Below are 23,725 nucleotides of genomic sequence, written 5' to 3' on the forward strand. Positions count from 1 at the left end.
CGATAGTTTCCCAGAACAGTATGTAATGGAACCTATGAGGGAACAAGCGGTCCTAGATCTGGTCCTGTGTAATGAGACAGGATTGATTCAGGATCTCGTAGTTAGGGATCCTCTCGGAAGAAGCGATCACAATATGGTGGAATTTAAAATACAGTGGAGGGCGAGAAGGTAAAATCAAGTACTAGTGTTTTGTGCTTAAACAAAGGAGATTACAATGGGATGAGAAAAGAACTAGCTAAGGTAGACTGGGAGCAAAGACTTTATGGTGAAACAGTTGAGGAACAGTGGAGAACCATCCAAGTGATTTTTCACAGTGCTCAGCAAAGGTTTATACCAACAAAAAGGAAGGACGGTAAAAAGAGGGAAAATCGACCATGGATATCTAAGGAAATAAGGGAGAGTATCAAATTGAAGGAAAAAACATACAAAGTAGCAAAGATCAGTGGGAGAATAGAGGACTGGGAAATCTTTAGGGGGCAACAGAAAGCTACTTAAAAAGCTATAAAGAAGAGTAAGATAGATTATGAGAGTAAACTTGCTCAGAATATAAAAACAGATAGTAAAAGTTTCTACAAATATATAAAACAAAAAAGAGTGGCTAAGGTAAATATTGGTCCTTTAGAGGATGGGAAGGGAGATTTAATAATGGGAGATGAGGAAATGGCTGAGGAACTGAACAGGTTTTTTGGGTCAGTCTTCACAGTGGAAGACACAAATAACATGCCAGTGACTGATGGAAATGAGGCTATGACAGGTGAGGACCTTGAGAGGATTGTTATCACCAAGGAGGTAGTGATGGGCAGGCTAATGGGGTTAAAGGTAGACAAGTCTCCTGGACCTGATGGAATGCATCCCAGAGTGCTAAAAGAGATGGCTAGGGAAATTGCAAATGCACTAGTGATAATTTACCAAAATTCACTAGACTCTGGGGTGGCCCCGGCGGATTGGAAATTAGCAAACGTGACACCACTGTTTAAAAAAGGAGGTAGGCAGAAAGCGGGTAATTATAGGCCAGTGAGCTTAACTTCGGTAGTAGGGAGGATGCTGGAATCTATCATCAAGGAAGAAATAGCGAGGCATCTGGATGGAAATTGTCCCATTGGGCAGACGCAGCATGGGTTCATAAAGGGCAGGTTGTGCCTAACTAATTTAGTGGAATTTTTTTAGGACATTAACAATGCGGTAGATAACGGGGAGCCAATGGATGTGGTATATCTGGATTTCCAGAAAGCCTTTGACAAGGTGCCACACAAAAAGTTACTGCATAAGATAAAGATGCATGGCATTAAGGGGAAAGTAGTAGCATGGCTAGAGGATTGGTTAATTAATAGAAAGCAAAGAGTGGGGATTAATGGGTGTTTCTCTGGTTGGCAATCAGTAGCTAGTGGTGTCCCTCAGGGATCAGTGTTGGGCCCACAACTGTTCACAATTTACATAGATGATTTGGAGTTGGGGACCAAGGGCAATGTGTCCAAGTTTGCAGACGATACTAAGATAAGTGGTAAAGCAAAAAGTGCAGAGGATACTGGAAGCCTGCAGAGGGATTTGGATAGGCTAAGTGAATGGGCTAGGGTGGCAGATGGAATACAATGTTGACAAATGTGAGATTATCCATTATGGTAGGAATAACAGCGAAAGGGATTATTATTTAAATGATAAAATATTAAAACATGCTGCTGTGCAGAGAGACCTGGGTGTGCTAGTGCATGAGTCACAAAAAGTTGGTTTACAGGTGCAACAGGTGATTAAGAAGGCAAATGGAATTTTGTCCTTCATTGCTAGAGGGATGGAGTTTAAGACTAGGGAGGTTATGCTGCAATTGTATAAGGTGTTAGTGAGGCCACACCTGGAGTATTGTGTTCAGTTTTGGTCTCCTTACTTGAGAAAGGACATACTGGCACTGGAGGGTGTGCAGAGGAGAATCACTAGGTTACTAGATTCACTAGATTCACTAGGTTACTAGATTCACTAGATTCACTAGGCTGAAGGGGTTGGATTACGAGGAGAGGTTGAGTAGACTGGGACTATACTCGTTGGAATTTAGAATGATGAGGGGAGATCTTATAGAAACATATAAGAATATGAAGGGAATAGATAGGATAGATGCGGGCAGGTTGTTTCCACTGGCGGGTGAAAGCAGAACTAGGGGGCAAAGCCTCAAAGTAAGGGGAAGTAGATTTAGGACTGAGTTTAGGAGGAACTTCTTCACCCAAAGGGTTGTGAATCTATGGAATTCCTTGCCCAGTGAAGCAGTAGAGGCTCCTTCATTAAATGTTTTTAAGATAAAGATAGATAGTTTTTTGAAGAATAAAGGGATTAAGGATTATGGTGTTCGGGCCGGAAAGTGGAGCTGAGTCCACAAACGATCAGCCATGATCTCATTGAACGGTGGAGCAGGCTTGAGGGGCCAGATGGTCTACTCTTGCTCCTAGTTCTTATGTTCTAAGTGGGTGATGGAGGGGAAGGGGGATGCATGGAAGAGGCTGGAGACGGGGTCTTGGAGGCGCTGGCAATGGCGCTGCTGTCGCTCCCTCCAATGAGGTATACCACGAGCCTGGTGGTGGCAGTTACCTTCAAAATCTGGGGGCAATGGAGGCGGCACGGGGGGGATGTTGGGGCCTCGGTGTGGACCCCGATACGGGGGAACCACCGGTTTTCCTCAGGGCCAATAGATGGAGCGTTTTCGGGGTGGCACAGGACAGGGATAGGAAGGTTGGGGGACCTGTTTGTAGATGGGAAGTTCGCGAGCCTGGGTGAGCTGGAGGAGAAGTATGGGCTCCCCCTGCGGAACACCTTTAGGTATCTCCAGGTAAGGGCGTTTGCCAGGCGGCAAGTGGTGGAATTCCCGCTGCTGCTGCCATGCACGGTACTGTGCAGGGTGCTCTCGGGGGGGCTTGGAGAAGGGAAGATCTCATACAGTTTAAGCTGCTGCACAGGGCACACATGACCGGGACAAGGATGAGCCGTTTTTTTTGGGGTGAGGACAGGTGTGTTAGGTGCTCAGGGAGCCCAGCAAACCACACCCATATGTTCAGATCATGCCCAGCTTTGGAGGAATTTTGGAAGGGCGCAGCAAGGACGGTGTCAAGGGTGGTAGGATCCAGGGTCAAACCGGGCTGGGGGCTCGCAATATTTGGGGTTGCAGGGGAGCCGGGAGTGCAGGAGGCGAAAGAGGCTGGTATTCTGGCATTTGCCTCCCTGGTAGCCCGGCAAAGGATTCTCCTTCAGTGGAAAGATGCAAGGCCCCCAAGCGTGGAATCCTGGATCAACAATATGGTGGGGTTTATTAACTTGGAGAGGGTGAAATTTGCCTTGAAGGGATCGGTGCAAGGGTTTTTCAGGCGGTGGCAACCGTTCTTGGACTTCCTGGCAGAACGGTAGACATTGGTCAATGGCAGCAGCAGCAACCCGGGGGTGAGGGGGGGGGGTTCTATTTTCCTTTTGTTTGTCTATACTGGGGGATCTGAGGGGGCGTATATATTTGCTATGTTTGCTGACTTCCTGGCAGAACGGTAGACATTGGTCAATGGCAGCAGCAGCAACCCGGAGGGGGAGGGGGTTCTATTTTCCTTTTGTTTGTCTATACTGGGGGATCTGAGGGGGCGTATATGTTTGCTATGTGTCAATTCGGAGTGTTAATTTATTATTTATGTATAGGGGGGAGGGGGACATGGGGTTGTTTTGTTTTGTATTTAATTCTATTGGGTTCCTTTTACATTTTGTTGTTGATATTTTGTGAAAACTTTAATAAAAATTATGTTAAAAAATATATATACATTAGTTTCCACACTGCCTGGGTAAGCGGATTGCCCATGCCGACACTCTTGGTCATCTATCATTGCCCATAAGTGCCACATCCCCACCAGTGGAGGATGAAGTGGTTGCAACTCCTAACTTTATGGGTACCTTGCCGGTGATGGCTACTCAGGTGTGTGTATGGATGCGATGGGATCTGGGACTGGTGAAACTTTGCCTCATGCTTTTGAGGTGGAACACAGGAGGCCCTTCCTTTTCCCTTTGGCCTTTTGCCCAGAAGTTCTTCGAACTCCGCGTGGAGGACGGTGTCAAATTGTGGGTGCTCACATGGTGATCCCATCGCAGGGCCAGGAGTCCCGGCGGAAGGACCTACACAGTAGGGATCTGGGTGCCTCTACGTTGAAGATGTTGGCCCTTCGTTATATCTGGCGGCCTGCCATCAATGGGGGCATTGAGAGGGCCGTGTGCATCTGTCCGGCATTCCACAAGCATCATAAACTCCATGGAGCTGGCGGCCTCCATTCAATCATGGTAATGACCAGGATGCCTGTGGATACGACTACATGCAGACTTTGCAGGGTCCTTCATGGGGTCCATGTTCCTCGTCATCGTGTATATCCACTCAAAGTGGCCATTAGGGTTATTCAAATGCAAGTCTCAACCGGCGGGTGTGTCACGGGCAGGTGTCAGAAAGATCTTGATCTGCACTTTTATTAAACAGGTAAGTCTGGGGGATACAGGTATATGGGCACAGTCCTATCTCTCGATCAATCTAGTGAGAGTGAGTGAGAGACCGAACTGTGACAGAAGAGATGGGGAAATATTGAAGCAAAGGATAGTCACTGAGTTCACTTACGGAACCCTGTCCAATGAATAGATACATTAACAATGTTCAAAAGGCATCTTGACACATACATGGATAGGATGGGTATAGAGGGATGCGGCACAAGGAAGTGCTGAGGGTTTAGACCAAGGGTGGTATCATGACCGGTACAGGCTTTGAGGGCCGAAGGGCCTGTTCTTGTCCTGTATTGTTCTTTGTTCTTTGAATGTATTGTGCAGGCTGTGCACCGCCTCGCTTGCTGCCTTTAGTGCCACTCCTTGATGACATACCTCTTCATTCACCTGAGGAAGGAGCAGTGCTCCGAAAGCTAGTGTTTGAAACAAACCTGTTGGACTTTAACCTGGTGTTGTAAGACTTCTTACTGTGCTCCCCCAGTCCAACGCCGGCATCTCCAAATCATGACTCCTTGATGCAACTGTTCAGTGTTGGGAGTAAGAATCCATTCACCTGGTAACTTATTTGGAACCACACTAAATACTGGCCACTCAGCACTTTGAACAATACCAGAAGTGGAACCCAGAAATACTCCTTTTGTGATGTAGCATCCCAAATCTGCGACCTCCACCTCTAAGTTGATAATGGTGGCAAACGCATGGTAACTTGACGATTGCCCTCTAAATCTCACGTTTATGCCAAACTCTATTTTTGGAATGGTGGCAGGAAGGACAATATTTTGAGCACTGAAAAAGGAAAAGTTTCTGCATTTTAAAAAAGTGTTAATATGTGAAATTTCAGAACCTGTTAATGAGTTTTCTGAGGTCTGAGAGTGCAGTCTTTCAACCTTCACAAAATAAATGCTCCTTCAGCTTCTCACAACTGCTAGGGACGTGGAAATGCACAGATCTCCAAGTTTTGTTTGATTGCTGTAGGATGCCATGGGGAAATTTTGCAGAACGTTCCCTATAGAGATTAACTTCAAGTATGGCTGGCACGGTAGCAAAGTGGTTAGTACTGTTGCTTCACAGCGCCAGGGTCCCAGGTTCGATTCCTGGCTTGGGTCACTGTCTGTGCGGAGTCTGCATGTTCTCCTCTTGCCTGCGTGGGTTTCCTCCGGATGCTCCGGTTTCCTCCCACAAATCCCGAAAGACGTGCTGTTAGGTAATTTGGACTGTCTGAATTCTCCCTCAGTGTACCTGAACAGGTGCCGGAGTGTGGCGACTAGGGGCGTTTCACAATAAATTCATTGCAATGTTACTATATGCCTTGTGACAATAAACATATAAACTTGTGACAATAAACAATATTATTATTAAGTAGAATCCATCATAGAGTAGTGTTTCTGGATCTTCCTTCATAGCAGCTTTGCACTCATAATACCATAAGAGAGGAAAACTAAATGATTTTGTTTCTGTCACTTGCCTGGCGCAAGAAAACATGTGTCCCAAACACTGCCTTGACTCAATAGACTGGGCAAGCGAAGGTGGTGTGGGTCCCGAAGGTCAGCCAGTTGACAAAGTGGGTCCCGGGAAAAAATATTTGAAAAACACCGGGCTGGATGTGTCCAAGATGACCTCACCAACATCCACAGGATAGCACAGTGGTTAGTACTGTTGCTTCACAGCTCCAGGGTCCCAGGTTCGATTCCCGACTTGGGTTACTGTCTGTGTGGAGTTTGCACTTTCTCCCCGTGTCCGCGTGGGTTTACTCTGGGTGCTCCGGTTTCCTCCCACAGTCCAAAGATGTGCGGTTTTACATAGATTACATAGAACATACAGTGCAGAAGGAGGCCATTCGGCCCATCGAGTCTGCACCGACCCACTTAAGCCCTCACTTCCACCCTATCCCCGTAACCCAATAACCCCTCCTAACCTTTTTGGTCACTAAGGGCAATTTATTCTGGCCAATCCACCTATCTTGCACGTCTTTGGACTGTGGGAGGAAACCGGAGCACCTGGAGGAAACCCACGCAAACACGTGGAGAACGTGCAGACTCTGCACAGACAGTGACCCACGGGGAATCGAACCTGGGACCCTGGCGCTGTGAAGACACTTGTGCTACTGTGCTGCCCGAAGCTGAAGGTTTAGATGGATTGGCCACGCTAAATTGCCCTTAGTGTCCAAAAAAAAAGTTAGGTGGGGTTACTGGGTTACGGGGATAGGGTGAAAGGTTAGGTGGGGTTACTGGGTTACGGGGTAGGGTGGTGGTGTGGTCTTAGATAGGGTGCTGTTTTCAAGGGCCGGTGCAGACTTGATGGGCCAAATGGCCTTCTGCACTGTAAATTCTATGATTCTGTGAGCCACGATGAAGTAAGCTCAGGTGCTCGTTTAGCACCCATGGGATCCCTGAGGTTCTGGTAACGATAATGGGACTCCCCTTACTAGTGAAGAGTTTGTCACATTTACAAAGCAAAATGGCATCAAGTGTATTCGAACTGTCCCGCATCCTCCCTTCTCCAATGGAAAAGGCGGTCCAGACTTTCAAAGGGGGCATAAAAAAAACTACACATCATGGTTTCCATGGACACACGACTGGCGCAGTTCCTTTTTAACTGCCGCACAATGCTATACGTGATGATGGGAATTGCCTTGCAGAATTGTTGATGGGCTTGAAATCCGGTTGAGTCTCACATTTCAGAACTTCAGCAGGAAAGTGGACTTGCGGCAGGAGACACCGATGCTGCACCACTACTTGAGGACGCTAGGCAATTTCACGCGGGACGTGGGTCTGTGCCCGCACCTTTGGAGAAATAATACTTTGGCTCCCAGGTGTCATGTTGCAGAGAATGGGACCAGTCTTGTAAAAAGTTCGAATTCAGGAGAGCGTTCAGTGGAAGCATTTGGACCACGTATAGAAGCAGGAGCCTGTGTTTCACAACACCTAAACGGCAACATTCGACACCTGCTCCATGTCGGGCAATGCCCCTCAGCCTGGAGATCCGACTATCTAGATCCCAGCGCTGGGTCCAGCAGGAGGAGGATGACTCCGGCTCGGAAATGGACCCAGAAGTGCCCGTGCCTACAGACAACATTCATCCAAGACCAAGGTCCTGGCAATAATACCTTGGAGGTCAGCACAAAATTGGTGTTCGATGAACCGATACAGGCCCAACCTCGGGGAAAGCGGCGCAGAAGGCACCCACCGTTGGCAGTTGAAGGGGAACTTTTGGGTTGTTGGGGGCGGGGAAACCGGAGTATGAGATTCCCAGATAATAATTGCTTATTGTCACAAGTAGGCTTCAATGAAGTTACTGTGAAAAGCCCCAACTGTGAAAAGTTAGGGGGCAAAGGCCACCAAGCTGGTGCTCATTTCGGACTTGCATAAAAGTCGGTGCAGTGGCTAGCATGCTGCCTCACGGCGCTGAGGACACGAGTTCGATCCCGGCGCCGGGTCACTGTCCGTGTGGAGTTTGCACATTCTCCCCGTGTCTGCGTGGGTCTCACCCCCACAACCCAAACCCAAAGATGTGCAGGGTAGGTGGATTGGCCACGCTAAGTTGCCCCTTAGTTTAAAAAGAAATGAATTGGGTACTTTAAATTTATTAAATAAAAGCAGGGCCGTGTGGTTAGTTCTCCCAATAAGGACTGGAGTGGGAGCGAGTTACTGCCCTGAGCAGAATATTGTATATAGTTCAATCAATCTATGTTCTACTACTGCTGGCTTCCTCAAGTTACTAAACAGCATTGCTCAGACCCCACCTGGGGATTTTGGGAACCCTCACCTCAGGAAAGGTGCATCAGCCTTTGTAGGGTGCAACACAGATTCACTGAAATTATGCTAGAACTTAAAGGGTTAGATTATGAGAGCAAGTTGAAAGTTCACTTTATATTCCCTTGAACTTAAAAAGTTGCTGGATGATCTAATTAAAGCGTTTAAAATGAGAATTGCTGGGATAGGCACAGATAAATTGTTTCCTATGGTGAGAGATTGCAGAACAGTTCGAATTTAAGTTGGGCAGCGTTCTTCATGGGAGATAATGAAAAGTTGTGGAAGGCGAGTCAATCGAAATTTTCAAGACCGAGGGAGTTGCAGGACTGGACTATTTGCTGCTGCGGCTGCTTGCAAAAAGTGCCCACCACAGGCATCACTGTGCCAGCGATTGCCAAGTTCAGCACCTCCCTCCATTGTTATATTTGCACCACTTTTAGGCAGGATTGATATTGGTCCTTAATAACCAGGACGTTATATTGCCTGGAGTATATGCCTTTAAAGCTAGTACAAATTCTGTTCTGAACCTGAACCTAAATGTTGGGGAAACCAAAATGTTTAACTTGTTCCTCTTGCATTGAACAATGCATGATTTATTGTTAAAGCTGTCAACAGAATTGGCAATCATGATATTGTTCAGTGGAAAGGTACTTTAAAGCTGTGAGCAGGTTTTCATTATTTTAAAATGCTGAATAGAGTGTGAAAGCACAGGTTATGTGTTTCCCATTTCATCGGGTGAGATTGATTTGAACTAAAAAAACCAGAATACTGCCAAAACATCTCCGCAGATTAGTAAGCGCAGTAAAAAGAAAAAAGGTAGAATGATTCCAGGAAAAGTATTCTGAAGGATGCAAATCTGAAATATCATCTGTCTTTGCATTTTACAGGTGCTGACTGACCTGATTTTTAACATTTTCTCTCTTTCCCCCCCCCCCTTTTTGTGTTAAAGTGAGATTAACTGCTCAATTGTGACTGTTCTACCTGTATTACTTTGTAGAATAGGAAACTGAAGATTAAAGGCATAGAGTTTTCTTTGCGAATAAGGTGGCTGATTTGATCGAGAATCTGAACTGTTGAAATCGTGAAACAATATAACTAGTATTTGAAGAAAAAATTGATCTGTTTTATTTGTAGATTTCAGTTTTTGAAACACACCGAAAAATATTTTTAGGGTGATTTGTAGGGAACACACCTTTCCATGACCATCTTTGAATAAACTGAATCAATCTTATTGCACTCACAGAGATGGAAAGATTAACAGAGGTATGGATAGAGAGAAAATAGATGAAAGGATCAAGATGTGGTTACCAGATGATGCCAAGTTTGATTTTGGAAAATCTTGACAATGTAAGGTAGAAGGAAAGCCTGAATCTGTAGGTGCGAGAAGAGAGAGAGTTGTGAAGAGGAAGAGCGAGCAAGACAATGTTCTGCTTACAGTAGAATTATTAAAATCGCATGCCAGCAGATGAGAACTATATTTTGGCATCATTCACAACTTTCAGGTAATGTACATCATCTGTAGTTTAACAGAGAAATCATGTACACTAATAAGCCAAGTAGATCAAAATCCTCAGTAGAGCATGCAGTGTGTGATACTGTCACTAAGACTTTTGGCATTGATTTTCTGAGGGCTCATGGCTCTGCCCAGTTTTGTGAGACATGATTTGGGGGAGATCCAGGAGGCTGTGTTGCCAGCCTGTGCTGGCCTCGCATTGATATTGAAATGAGGCAAAGAAATTCCATGCTGAGTTATGGGTTTGGGTGAAGCTCTGAAGAAGTGGGCACATCACTGCTAGAGCAGCTGTACCACACACAAAATTAAGCTGTATTTAAGAATTTGGATGGAACTCTACCCCCTGCACTGAACACCAGCCCATCCACTAGGATCCCAGATCGATCATTAATGAGTTTGAGGAAGAGGCGCTAATAGATGGGCTAATGCTTGGGGGAGTGCTTGACTCAACCTGCTGTGATGTCTGACAGATTGTGGTGCCACTGTGTCCTGGTTCTCATGCTGCAAAGTAACTGTGGGAAGGGAAAAAACACTTGCAAATTATACCCAAGTCAATGCCTTCCATGAGAGGCAAGGCATAAAATGCTTTGATGCGATCTAACTGCTCTGAGTCTGGTCTCAATGGAAAAGAAAGACAAATCGCGTTGGATCAACAGAGGAACATAAGAATTAGGAGCAGAAGTAGGCAATTCAGCCCATCGAGCCTGCTTCGCCATTCAATCAGATCACAGCTAATCTCTTCCTGGTCTCAAATCCACTTCCCTACCTGCTCCCCATATCCCTTTAACGCACTTTTTTAAAAATTAGAAATATATCTACCTCCATCTTGAAACCATTTAATTATTCAAACTCCACCGCACTATGGGGCAACGAGTTCCACAAATTCACCACCCTTTGCGAGAAATAGTGCCTCCTCATCTCGGTTTTAAATCTACTGCGTCTTAACCTATATCTGTGACCTCTTGTTCTAGATTGCCCCATAAGGGGGAACATTTGGTCTACATTTACTTTATCAATCCCTTTTAGTATTTTATTTACCTCGATCAGATCCCCTCTCATCCTACTAAACTCCAGCGAGTAAAAGCCCAAACTGATTAATCTCTCCTCATACGTCAATTTCTTTATCCCTGGAATCAATCTGGTGAACCTCCTCTGAACTGCCTCCAATGCCACCACATCCTTCCTCATATCAGGAGACCAAAACTGGACACAGTATTCCAGATGTGGTCTCACTAATACCCTATACAATTGCAACAACACTTCTTTACTTTTATACTCCAGTCCTTTTGCAATAAATGCTAACATTCCATTTGCCTTTCTTATTACATTTGTACCTGCATACAAACTTTGTGCGATTCATGAACAAAGACACTCAGATCCCTCTGCCCAGGCGCATTTTGAATTGGCTTTATAATTTAGATAACAATTTGCCTTTCTATTTTATTTGGCCTAAATGGATAACCTCCCATTTATCCACATTAAACTCCATCTGAAAAATTTTGACCCAATCTCCCAGCCGTCTATAAAATCTGTATCTCCTCTTCGCTGCCTGCTTCCTCATATATTTTAGTATAATCCACACATTTTGTTATGTTACATTCTGTCCCTATTTGCAGATTATTTATATAGATTGTAAACCGTTAAGGTCTGAAGACTGACCCCTTCGGCACCCCACCCTGCGGCACAGTTCACCAGCCAGAGAAGAACCCATTTATCCCAACCCTCTGCTTTCTGTCAGTCAGCCAATCCTCAATCTAATCTAGTATTCTAACCCCAGTCCCCTGCGATCTCACCTTCTGGATCAATCTTTTACGTGGCACCTTGTCAAAATGCCTTCTGGAAGTCTAGATATACCACATCCACAGGTTCCCCATTATCCACCTTGCTGGGTATGTCCTCAAAGAACCCATGCAAGTTTTTCAAGCATGACTTATCCTTCATAAAAACCATGCTGACAATAGTGGATTGAGCTTTGTCTTTCCAAATGTTCAACCATCTCCTCCTTAATATTTGATTCCAGCAACTTCTTCACCATAGAGGTGAAGGTAACCTGTCTATAGTTTCCTACTTTTTGCCTCTCCCTTTTTGAATAGGGAAGTTACATTAGCGTGTTTCCAATCCACCGGGATCTTTCCAGATCCAGGGAATTTTGAAGTATCATAACCAATGCATCCACTATCTCTGCTGCCATTTCCTTTAATACCCTAGGGTACAGGCCATCAGGTCCTGGAGACCTTTCTGCCTTTATTCCCATCATTATTCAATACCTTCTTCCTAGTGATGGTTATTGCACCAAGTTCCTCTGCATTAACTGCAGTTCTTGCAAAGTTTTTATTATCCTCTACCGTGAAGACAGGCAAAATATTGGTTTTGTGTCTCCACCATCTCTGTGTTCCCCATTATTACCTCACCAGTATCATCCTCTAAAGGGCCAACATTTACTTTGGCTATTCTCCTCCTCTTTCTATACTTATAGAAACTCTTAGTATCAGTGTTTATGTTTTCTGCTGTAGTTCATCAGCTTTTTTGATTCTATTTTTAGTAGCTTTTTGCTGACCCCGAAAGATCTCCAAATCCTTCAGCTTACCACTAGCTTTTGCAGTATAGTATGCCCTAGTTTTTGCCTTTATGACCTCCTTGACTTCCTTGTTTAGCCATGGAACGGTTTTCTCCCTTTTACAATTCCTCTTCCTCTCAGGCATATACTTTAATTGAGAAGTGTTTAATAGCTCCCTGAACATCTGCCATTGTTCCTCAACTGTCCTCTACCCTCAATTATCTGTGCCCAGTTTACTCGGGCCAACTTTTTCCTCAGGCCTAACGCTAAAACTCTAGTATGGCACTCTGTCCTCTCAATCTGAATGTGAAATTCTAGCATCCTGTGATAGCTGATACTCGCTGAATGTTGTTGCCTATGTGCAGCCTTGTTGTTCCTCTTTTTGCACCTAGTGGTGTTTCCATAGCAAGGTCCCCCCCCCCAGGATAAGTTGCTGGTCTGTTGTCGAGGCTTATAGCTTGAGGGGCGCCACTTCGCATCAAGCATAACTAACCATGAGTTTCTCCTACTCTTATCATCTGCCACTGGCATGTGTTGGAAGGATTTTGCAGGTTGATGTTCAACCTGGTGGGCACACTATGAATGCACCTCTTTCACCATCAAGTCCTGGAGCAGGACTCGAACCCGGAGCTTCTGACTTGGAGGCAAGGGCACTACCCACTGCACCACAAGACCTCCTTGTGCAGTCTTGGCCACCTACTATTTTAGTGGTAGTAGATAAGTGAAAGTTATTGTACTCTGAACACAGTTGAAGCACGCCAAGGAACTTGTAATGGCAAATCCATGTTACACCATGAGACACAGGCCTTCCTTGCTGAGTCTCAGCTTTGCAAAGGTGGGGTTGGGGAAATGGGGGATTGAATTCTCTGCTTTCAGTACTGACTGGAGATGTTTAGAGGAAGGAATGGAGCCGGGGAGGGTAGAAGGATAAGGGGCTGAATTCTCCGCCATCTGGACTCTCCGTTTTGCCGGCAGCCCGGGGTTTCCCGACGGCGTGGTGCTGACCCACAGTGGGAAACCCCATTGACCAGCTGCCGAAATGGAGAATTTTGATGGCGTGCTGCACCAGAGGACGGAGAAACCGGCCCAAGGTGTGGGGAGGAGAAGGTCAAGGGATTGCCCTTAGGAAATCAAGACTGATAGATGTGCTGCTGAGAAAGAGAAATAGGATCAAATTCTTCAGTCAATACATTAATGCAGTACGAAGTCTTCCAACACCAGGTTAAAGTCCAACAGGTTTGTTTGGAATCACTAGTTTTCATGGCACAGCTCCTTCATCAGGTGAATATATTAGTGGGCAGAGGAGGATACCTCGGAAAAGATCATTTCTGCTGGGACTGAAGTCTAATAATGGGCTATGATTAGGTATAAAATAAACATCAAAAACGAATGTTGAAAATGGATGAGAATCTGGGCAAAAAGAGACAAAGTAACAGAGAATCGGGGAGCAGACTGTGATAATCAGGAAAGCTTAAGATGGGGCAGACAAGAGAGGATAGCATTGAAGAGCAGAGAAGCAGCAGGGAGCAAAGCAAATGATGAGGATGGTAAAGCAGATGAGCTGTTGCCTGGGGTGGGATGGATGGGGTCTTTTTTTGTGTGAAGTAGAGAAAGAAGCGATAAAGGTTGGAAACAATGACTTTGAGTAGCACCATAAAGAGTTCAATACAAGAGATTATTGGGAAAATACTACAGCCAGGCAGTAATTGCAGTCACTTTTGTGTGGTTAGAGAGCTGTCCACAATCTTTGTAGGTGGATCAAATATCATGGGTGTGCCTAAAGATCTGGATGCGTGAAGTCAATGTGAATGTTAAGAAGCCACGAAGTTGGTGAGATGATCAGAGGTTTGTTTGATGAATGGAAAATAAGTCCGGTTCAGTGTGCGGATGGAAGTTCTTTAGAAAGACATTGTTTTTTAATCTGTTCCAGCCCACCCTACAACAATATAAGTGACTCTTAAGTGGCCTCAGAAATGGCCAAGCAAATTTCTCAATTCTCTCAAATGCTGCAAACCCATGTGGGCTACAGCAATTTCACAGGGCAATGAGGGATGGGCATAAATGTTGCACTTGTGAACAACGCCCAGGAATTAATAACAAAATGTAGATTTTAAATATTGATTCATGGTTGTTCAGTAAATGTTTGAGGTAATTTCCATTCATTTTTTATGTTTATTTTATATATAAATCATAGCCCATTATTAAACTTTAGTCCCAGCTGAAATGTTGACATATCTTGATCTTTAAGAGATGTTGACTGACATTCTTAACTTTTTTCCACAATTTTCAGTTTCTTTCTTGATTTTAACATTCAAGTTTTTTAAAACCCTAATCCTCAGCAGTAGTTATATCAAAAACTCTCCCACCTTTTGGAACAATTTATCTGTGTGTTTTGGACAATGTATTCAAACAGTATTTGCAACAAGTCAGAAGCTGTATTTGAATGTTTGCTAATGGAGTGTATTTATACTAATTTTGTGCTGATGATAAAGAAAATTCAAAGGTCTTTTACATTTTTGTACATGTTTCTGAGCTGAACTGATTCATCTATCTATGGCCTTTGCTAAAGCTCCGTGACCCCCTGCTATTTTGTAGTGGGGAGATCATGCATATATAAAGCTGACTAACTTTTATTGATGGAACAGAATATCTTCAGCACATCCCAAGTGACTTTGAAGCCAATGGATTATTTTGAAGTCCACTCTCATATTAACGCTTGGTTATCATACCCAGCAAGTGGGGCTCTGTTGTATTAGACGTAATTTCTGTCCCTAAAAATAAGGGCTCTGATGTTACATTGGTTGACCATTATTGGATTGTTGGACAATTTGTGCACAGCAAGTTCCCATGAATAGCAAATGAAGACGTAGCTGGGCAGGCTCTTGGTGGTGCGACTGACCGAGGACTGAGAAGAGCAAAAGGAGAACTTCTTCATCCTCTACGCTAACCTCATGGGATCTTTACATACTGACTGACTGACTGAGCATTTATTTTCCCAAAATGTGTTGGAACAATGGATTGTTTTGTATTATAGATTATCCAGATTTTATGTCTGGATAAAAGAATCCAAACATCATAACAGTTGCAGATTCTGCTATGCTTGTTAAGGCCCAAAATTATCTGAAAATTAATTTCTCAATTTCACACTCCATTGACTGCAACCTTCCCTATGTGCATTTTCTTTATTCAAGAATCAGATGGGCAAAGGTTCTTGTAGTTTTTCCATCAACAAATTCAGCAGGTAACTGACAGGATGTCATCTGAAAACACAATGGCAGTTTGCCCATGTACATCAATGGCAGCCAGGATAATTTCACCATATCACTCTTGACTCCTCCACGGAACTAAACTGTCAGACAGCATATCTGACATCTAGTACAGAGATTTCCTCCTACTTGAATATTGGGAAGATAGAGGCCATTGTCTTTGGTCTCTAACACAAACTCCGCTCCCTCAATCCTCTTCCCTGACAGCTGTCTGTGGCTGAAGAAGACTGTTAACAACCTTGGTCACATATAATAACAATCTTTATTGTCACAAGTAGGCCTACATTAACACTGCAATAAAGTTAGTGAAAATCCTCTAGTCGCCACACTCTGGCGTCTGTTCAGATACTCAGGGAGAATTCAGAATATCCACATTACCTAACAGCACATCTTTTGGGACTTGTGGGAGGAAACCGGAGCACCAGGAGGAAACCCACGCAACATTGGGAGAACATGCAGACGCCACACAGACATTGATCCAAGCTGGGAATCAAACCTGGGACCCTGGAGCTGTGAAGCAACAGTGGTACCCACTGTGCTACCGTGCTGCTCCGACTTCGAATCTGAACATCAGGGGCAGGATTCTCCGACCACCGCCGGGGGTTCCGGCGGGTGGGGGTGGGGGTGGGAGAATCACGCCATGCTGCTAGCAGCGCCCCCCCCCCCCCCCCGGCGATTCTCCGGCCCACGATGGGCCGAGTGGCTGCCCGTTTTCGGCCTGTCCCGCGCTGCAAATTAGAGTAGGTACTTACCGGCGGGACCTGGCGGCCTCCGGGGTCGTCGGGGTGGGGGGGGGGATCTGGGCGGACCTGTGCCGTGGGGGCACTCTATTCCTCCACGTCGGCTGCTGTGGTCCTCCACGATGGCCGACTTGGAGAAGGTCCCCCCCCCCCGCGCATGCGCTGGGATGATGCCAGCACATGCTGGCGCTCCCGCGCAAGCGCCAACTCGCGCCGGCCGGCGGAGGCCCTTCGGCGCTGGTTGGCGTGGCGCCAAGCCCCTTCCCCACCGGCCGGCGCAGCGCAAACCACTCCGGGGCTGGCCTAGCCCCTGTAGGTGCGGAGGATTCCGCACCTTTGGGGCGGCCCGAAGCCGGAGTGGTTCACGCCACTCCTCGGCGCCGGGACCCCCCGCCCCGCCAGGTAGGGGAGAATCCCGCCCCAGGTTTTGGCCAGGTATCTGCATTGCTATTGAGGCTGCCTATTTCCACATCTGGAACATTATCCATCTCTACCCTCCACTGCTTCTGCTGCTGAGGCCTTATTTATGCTTTTGTTACCTCCAGACTTGACTATTTTAATGCACTGCTGCCTAGCTTTCCATGTTCTACTCTTTGTGAATGTGAGGTCATCCAAAGTTCTGCTGCCTATGGCCTAACTTGCTCCAAATCCTGTCATCCTCTGTGCTTGCTACTGTACCTAATTCCCAATTCGATTTTAAAATTCTCTCCGTGTTCAAATCACTCCATGGCCCGGCCCCTTCCCATTTCTGTAATCTCCTCCAGACCTACAACTGTATGAAATATCGGCACTCGTCTAATCCCAGCGTCTTCAGCACCTAATTGGATTGGATTTGTTTATTGTCACGTGTACCGAGGTACAGAGAAAAGGATTTTTCTGCGAGTAGCTCAACAGATCATTAAGTACATGAGAAGAAAAGGAAATAAAAGAAAATACATAATAGGGCAACACAACACATACAATGTAACTACATAAGCACTGGCATCAGATGAAGCATACAGGGTATAGTGTTAATGAGGTCAGTCCATAAGAGGGTCATTTAGGAGTCTGGTGACAGTGGGGAAGAAGCTGTTGAGTCTGTTCCTGCGTGTTCTCAGACTTCTGTATCTCCTGCCCGATGGAAGAAGACGGAAGAGTGAGTAAGCCGGGCGGGAGGGATCTTTGATTATGCTGCCCGCTTTCCCCAGGCAGCGGGAGGTGTAGATGGAGTCAATGGATGGGAAGCAGGTTTGTGTGATGGACTGGGCGGTGTTCACAACTCTCAGAAGTTTCTTGTGGTCCTGGGCCGAGCAGTTGCCATACCAGGCTGTGATGCAGCCCGATAGGATGCTTTCTATGGTGCATCTGTAAAAGTTGGTAAGGGTTAATGTGGACATGCCGAATTTCCTTAGTTTCCTGAGGAAGTATAGGTGCTGTTGTACTTTCTTGGTGGTAGCGTCGGCGTGGGTGGACCAGGACAGATTTTTGGAGATGTGCACCCCCAGGAATTTGAAACTGCTAACCATCTCCACCTTGGCCCCGTTGATGCTGACAGGGGTGTGTACAGTACTTTGCTTCCTGAAGTCAATTACCAGCTCTTTAGTTTTGCTGGCATTGAGGGAGAGATTGTTGTCGCTACACCACTCCACTAGGTTCTCTATCTCCCGCCTGTATTCTGACTTGTCGTTATTCGAGATCCGGCCCACTATGGTCGTATCGTCAGCAAACTTGTAGATGGAGTTGGAACCAAGTTTTGCCACGCAGTCGTGTGTGTACAGGGTGTAGAATAGGGGGCTAAGTACGCAGCCTTGCGGGGCGCCGGTGTTGAGGACTATTGTGGAGGAGCTGTTGTTGTTTATCCTTACTGATTGTGGTCTGTTGGTCAGAAAATCGAGGATCCAGTTGCAGAGTGGGGAGCCAAGTCCTAGGTTTTGGAGCTTTGATATGAGCTTAGCTGGGATTATGGTGTTGAAGGCAGAGCTGTAGTCAATAAATAGGAGTCTAATGTAGAAGTTCTTGTTTTCGAGATGCTCTAGGGATGAGTGTAGGGCCAGGGAAATGGTGTCTGATGTGGACCGGTTGCAGCGGAATGCGAATTGCAGTGGATTAAGGCGTTCTGGGAGTATGGAGGTGATGCGCTTCGTGATCAACCTCTCGAAGCACTTCATTACGACTGAAGTCAGGGCCACTGGTCGGTAGTCATTGAGGCACGTAGCCTGGTTCTTCTTTGGTACCGGTATGATGGTGGTCTTCTTGAAGCAGGTGGGGACCTCGGAGTGGAGTAGGGACAGGTTAAAGATGTCCGCGAATACCTCTGCCAGCTGGTCCGCGCAGGCTCTGAGTGCACGACCAGGGATACCGTCCAGGCCAGTCGCCTTCCGTGGGTTCACTTTCAGGAAGACCAATCTGACTTTGGAAGCTGTGATGGTGGGTATGGGTGAATTATGGGCTGCTGGGGCACTCGACAGCGGATTGTTGGTTACCTGCTCGAACCGAGCATAGAATGCATTAAGTTCAAGAACAAAGAACAAAAATGTACAGCACAGGAACAGGCCCTTCGGCCCTCCAAGCCCGTGCCGACCATGCTGCCCGACTAAACTACAATCTTCTACACTTCCTGGGTCCGTATCCCTCTATTCCCATCCTATTCATGTATTTGTCAAGATGCCCCTTAAATGTCACTATCGTCCCTGCTTCCACCACCTCCTCCGGTAGCGAGTTCCAGGCACCCACTACCCTCTGTGTAAAAAAACTTGCCTCGTACATCTACTCTAAACCTTGCCCCTCTCACCTTAAACCTATGCCCCCTAGTAATTGACCCCTCTACCCCGGGGAAAAGCCTCTGACTATCCACTCTGTCTATGCCCCTCATAATTTTGTAGACCTCTATCAGGTTGCCCCTCAACCTCCTTGGTTCCAGTGAGAACAAACCGAGTTTATTCAACCGGGGAGGGCTGCGCTGCTGCCAGAGATACTGTTCGGCTTCGCTTTGTAGGCCGTGTGACCGTGACCGTGACTCCAGCTGCTGAGACCCTAAGCTCTGGAATTCCCTTTCTTTTTTTAATAATCTTTATTGTCACAAGTAGGCCTACATTAACACTGCAATGAAGTTAGTGAAAACCCTCTAGTCGCCACACTCCAGCGCCTGTTCAGGTACTCAGGGAGGATTCAGAATATCCAAATTATCTAACAGCACGTCTTTCGGGACTTGTGGGAGGAAACCGGAGCACCTGGAGCAGATATGGGAGAATGTGCAGAATCCGCACAGACAGTGACACATTCCGGGAATCGATCCTGGGACCCTGGTGCTGTGGAGCAACAGTGCTAACCACTGTGCTGCCCTGCCACCATACACCTCTCTGCCTCAATATCTAGCTTTCTTTATTTGAGACACACCTTAAAACCCACATATTTGATCCAAGTTTTCAGTCACCTACCATAATATCTCTTTGTGTAGTTTGGTGTCATATTTTGTTTTATAATGCCTCCCTGAAGTGTCTTGGGGCACTTTCTTATATTAAAATAGCTATATAAATACAAGTTATCGGCGCATTTCATACCCATGTCAGGCATATTGTATTTTGTAAGGTATTTACTTCAGCATAGACTTATTACTGTTACAGTGATCTTAATATCTTGAGCTGTCATTAGATGACCTTGTGTTGCACAGTTACAATAATATTCACACTCTTGTGCCAATCTGTTCTCCAAATCACCAGCAAATCTTTTTGTATGGATAGATCTAAGTTGCTGTCTATTTTATCTGGATGTGCCCACATTAGTAAACTGTTTCACAAAATCAATCTTGAAAATGAATAATATCCAAAGCTGTTTTCTTTCTGTTCCTCCCCCCACTCTCATCCAAAAAAAAGCAAACAAAATTATTTTCTCCGGTAACATTCAAATGTGTTTAAACAAGCTTTGACTACTGTCATTTTGATCCGCGGCAGCCAACAAAATTAATAGTGCGCTGTGCTGGTATATCCTCCTCGTGACTCATGAGCCTTTAGTGACTCACTGGTCTTAGTAATTGGAACAAAATTAGCACACCACAGTATTGTGCAAGTGGTTCTCGACAGGATGCAGAACAAAAGAACCTTCTCCCACACAAGGCGGTTTTGCTGTTTTCTTAGGGAGCAGTGATTGATGGAAAACTTACTGTGAGCCTTTTTATTTCTGGCATTTTCTCACCAAGCGAAGGTATTAAAACCTTTATTGTGTTCCAGTTCCTGTTGTTATGGTACTTTTAAAACTGTCGTCCTATTGACCTTTTTGAGACAGAAATGTGTGTTCTCGTTCAGTAAATATCATCTGAATTAATCCTCTGGATTATAAATTGAATTCATAGTTTCACATCACTTTTTAACACATTTCCGTTGGTGGCAGTACCACTGTTCTATTTTGTAATCAGGGCCTTGGGTCTTGATGGTGATATTGGCAGACCGTTTGTCCATTGGGGTGTGACTTATCAGGCTCATCTATGATAGTTTCATGTTCACGTTTTATGTTCAAGTGCACGTTCCTCGGTGGACACCACTATGGAGCAATAAAAGATAGATACCATGGTTAATTTGTTTTCGGCTTTAATTCCTCACGAACTCGTTCAGTTTAGATGCCTGGGTTCTATATAACTGAATGCAGAGCAGGGGTTGCACTCCGGAACATCATGGTCTGGTTCCCAATAGTCAGCGCATTTACTAACTGAATTATAAGTCATTATGGCTCAATTCACACCGTTGGGACAACAGTGCCATGTATGTAGATGTTCAGGAAAATGTATCGTTTGAAACCTTTACCTTTTTTCGGATGCGTGATGGGTTTCTTTGTCCTGTTGAACTGGAGGAGTAGGCCTGTAATTGTAAAATTAGTGAGGAGGGTAGACTGAATAGTTATCCTCACAGTCAGTTTGTGTTCGTTAATCATAAAATTATAAAGTTGTCAATGACTAGCTGCATTTACATAGTTCCTTTTAACATTAAGAGCGCCTAGGGATTTTATTTTGAGAGAGCGGGAGTAAAATGAATGAGAAGGTTAAGAAATGGAACAGGCAATGAGAGACGGAGAGTGAGATCCCAATTTTGATCTGAGAAAGTTTGTATGGGTGGAGAGAGGTGGATTTGGGGCAGGAGACCTGGAGAGGAGGGCTAGGATGTTGATGTTTTGCCATCAATCCGAGGAGAGATTGAAAAATGTGGATGCTATGCAGATGCTTGCAAATTTGAAATGCTATTTTAGCATTATTTTATATTAATGCAGTAGGATTATACATAATTTTGTAGACCTTAAATAGATTTCAGCAATCATTTGGGCCTCATGTTTTGTGATTTGCAATCCTGTTCCAGTATGAAGTGCACAATGTGTTTCACTATTACCACATCAAAACTATCTGAGTTATGAAGTTTATCTTTCATAATCAAGACTGTCCTTTATAAGAATCAGCATTAACATTATCATTCTAGGAGATGGCTACTTTACACTAAAAACCTATTTTAATCTGGTTAATGAATGTAGCTTTAACATTGTGATGAAAATACACCCTCTTAGTTGCCTGTGGATTTCTCTGCTGCACCTCCTTGCTTGATCAAGAACCAATTCTCACAAACTTCTACAGATGTGCCATAGAGAGCATCCTATCCGGCTGCATCGCAGCTTGGTATGGTAACTGCTCGGCCCAAGATCGCAAGAAACTGCAGAGTGTGGTGAACTCAGCCCAACGCATCACACAAGCTTGATACCCGCACATTGATTCTGTCTACACCTCCCGCTACCTCAGGAAGGCAGACAGCATTATCAGTGACCCTTCCCACCCAGGCTTTGCTTTCTTCCAGACCCTTCCATCAGACAGAAGATACAGAAGTCTGCAGAGGCCGGTTTAGCTCAGTGGACTAGACAGCTGGTTTGTCGTGCAGAACAAGGCCAGCAGTGCGGGTTCAAACTTTCCCTTGGCTGCAGAAAAATACTTTTCACTGTACTTCGGTACATGTGACAATAAATTAAATCAATTCAAATTCAACTTGAAGTCAATTCATATTCCCCACAAGACAGACTTACTCGATTCAAGTTGACGGAACAGGCATGGGGCTGTTTAGCACAGGGCTAAATCGCTGGCTTTGAAAGCAGACCAAGGCAGGCCAGCAGCACGGTTCAATTCCCGTAACAGCCTCCCCGAACAGGCACCGGAATGTGGCGACTAGGGGCTTTTCACAGTAACTTCATTTGAAGCCTGCTTGTGACAATAAGCGATTTTAATTTTTCATTTCATTCTTGATTTTGGGCTTGATCTGAGCCAAAAGACTTCTCACACTCTGCCCTTGAGGTACCAATTTATCCTGGAGTACAGTTCTATGAATAGAATCAACAATCAACGGTGCAGAAGGAACCATTCGGCTCATCAAGTCTACACCAGCCCTTAAAAGAACACCCTACTTAAGCCCACCTAACCTTTGGACACGAAGGGACAATTTAGCGTGGCGAATCCACCTAACCTGCACATTTTTGGACTTTGGGAGGAAACGGAGCCCTCGGAGGAAATCCACGCAGACACAAAAGTGCAAACTCCATACAGAGAGTTACCCGAGGCTGGAATTGAAGTGCTAACCACCGTGCCACCCACATTATTTTTTCCAAGAGGCCATTTTTATGCCAAAGGTGAGATGGTGAGTGTTAGCAAGCTATACAACCATTGTGGCTACCGCAACCAAAATCACTCCCTCCACCACAGATGCACAGGGCAGCCATCTACAAGATGCTGTGCAGGAACTCACTAAGCTTCATTCGATGGCACCTTCCAAAACTACAGCTGCTATCATCTAGAAGGATAGTGACATTTAAGGTGCATGGGAACACCACCACCTGGAAATTCCCTTCCAAGCCACTCACCATTCTGACTTGGAAATAAATTGCCTTTCCTTCACTGTCGCTGGGTCAAATCCTGGACAACCCTTCCAAATAGTACTATTGATGTACCTACACCACATGGACTGCAGCAGTTCCAGAAAGCAGCTCATCACCATCTTTGCAAGGGCAATGTGGGATGGGCAACAAATGTTGCCCTAACCAACAATGCCTGCAACCCATGAATGAATTTTTTAAATAAAAAGACTTGGGTCTGCCACTAGTATTGACATGATGCACAAATCTCAAGAGAGGGACAGTGATCCGAAGTGGAGGAGCAGCAACTCTTCTGATTAGGCACATTGCAGCCTTCCAGACTTAACATTGAGTTCAACAACTTCCGGCTGTGAACTTTCTCCTCCACTGTCACTCCATTTTTATTTCTTTCAATTCATTTTAATTTCTTCCATTTATTTGTTTTCCCCTCGGAGAAGGCGGAAGGCCAAGCGAAGAATGAGCAGAATGCTGTTACCACAGGCCACTGAGATCAACATTGCGTCAACCACCCATTTGTCCTTTGGGATCAGTAA

The 23,725-nt window shown here is 45.3% G+C and overlaps 1 protein-coding gene across 21 annotated transcripts in view; it reads left to right on the forward strand.

Annotated features, from left to right (window-relative positions):
- The window catches only part of LOC140409166 (transcription factor 4-like), an 818,430-nt gene that overhangs the window by 58,900 nt on the left and 735,805 nt on the right, over positions 1-23,725 (forward strand). The window contains exon 1 of one of the 21 annotated variants that reach the window (XM_072497390.1): positions 20,483-20,501. The exons of the other annotated variants lie outside the window; for them this stretch is intronic. The gene's annotated coding sequence lies outside the window, so the exon portion shown is untranslated. Of the gene's footprint in view, positions 1-20,482; positions 20,502-23,725 lie in introns of those variants that run through there. 21 annotated transcript variants of the gene reach the window in all.

This window comes from Scyliorhinus torazame, chromosome 3 (assembly GCF_047496885.1).
Source record: "Scyliorhinus torazame isolate Kashiwa2021f chromosome 3, sScyTor2.1, whole genome shotgun sequence".
NCBI lineage: Eukaryota > Metazoa > Chordata > Chondrichthyes > Carcharhiniformes > Scyliorhinidae > Scyliorhinus > Scyliorhinus torazame.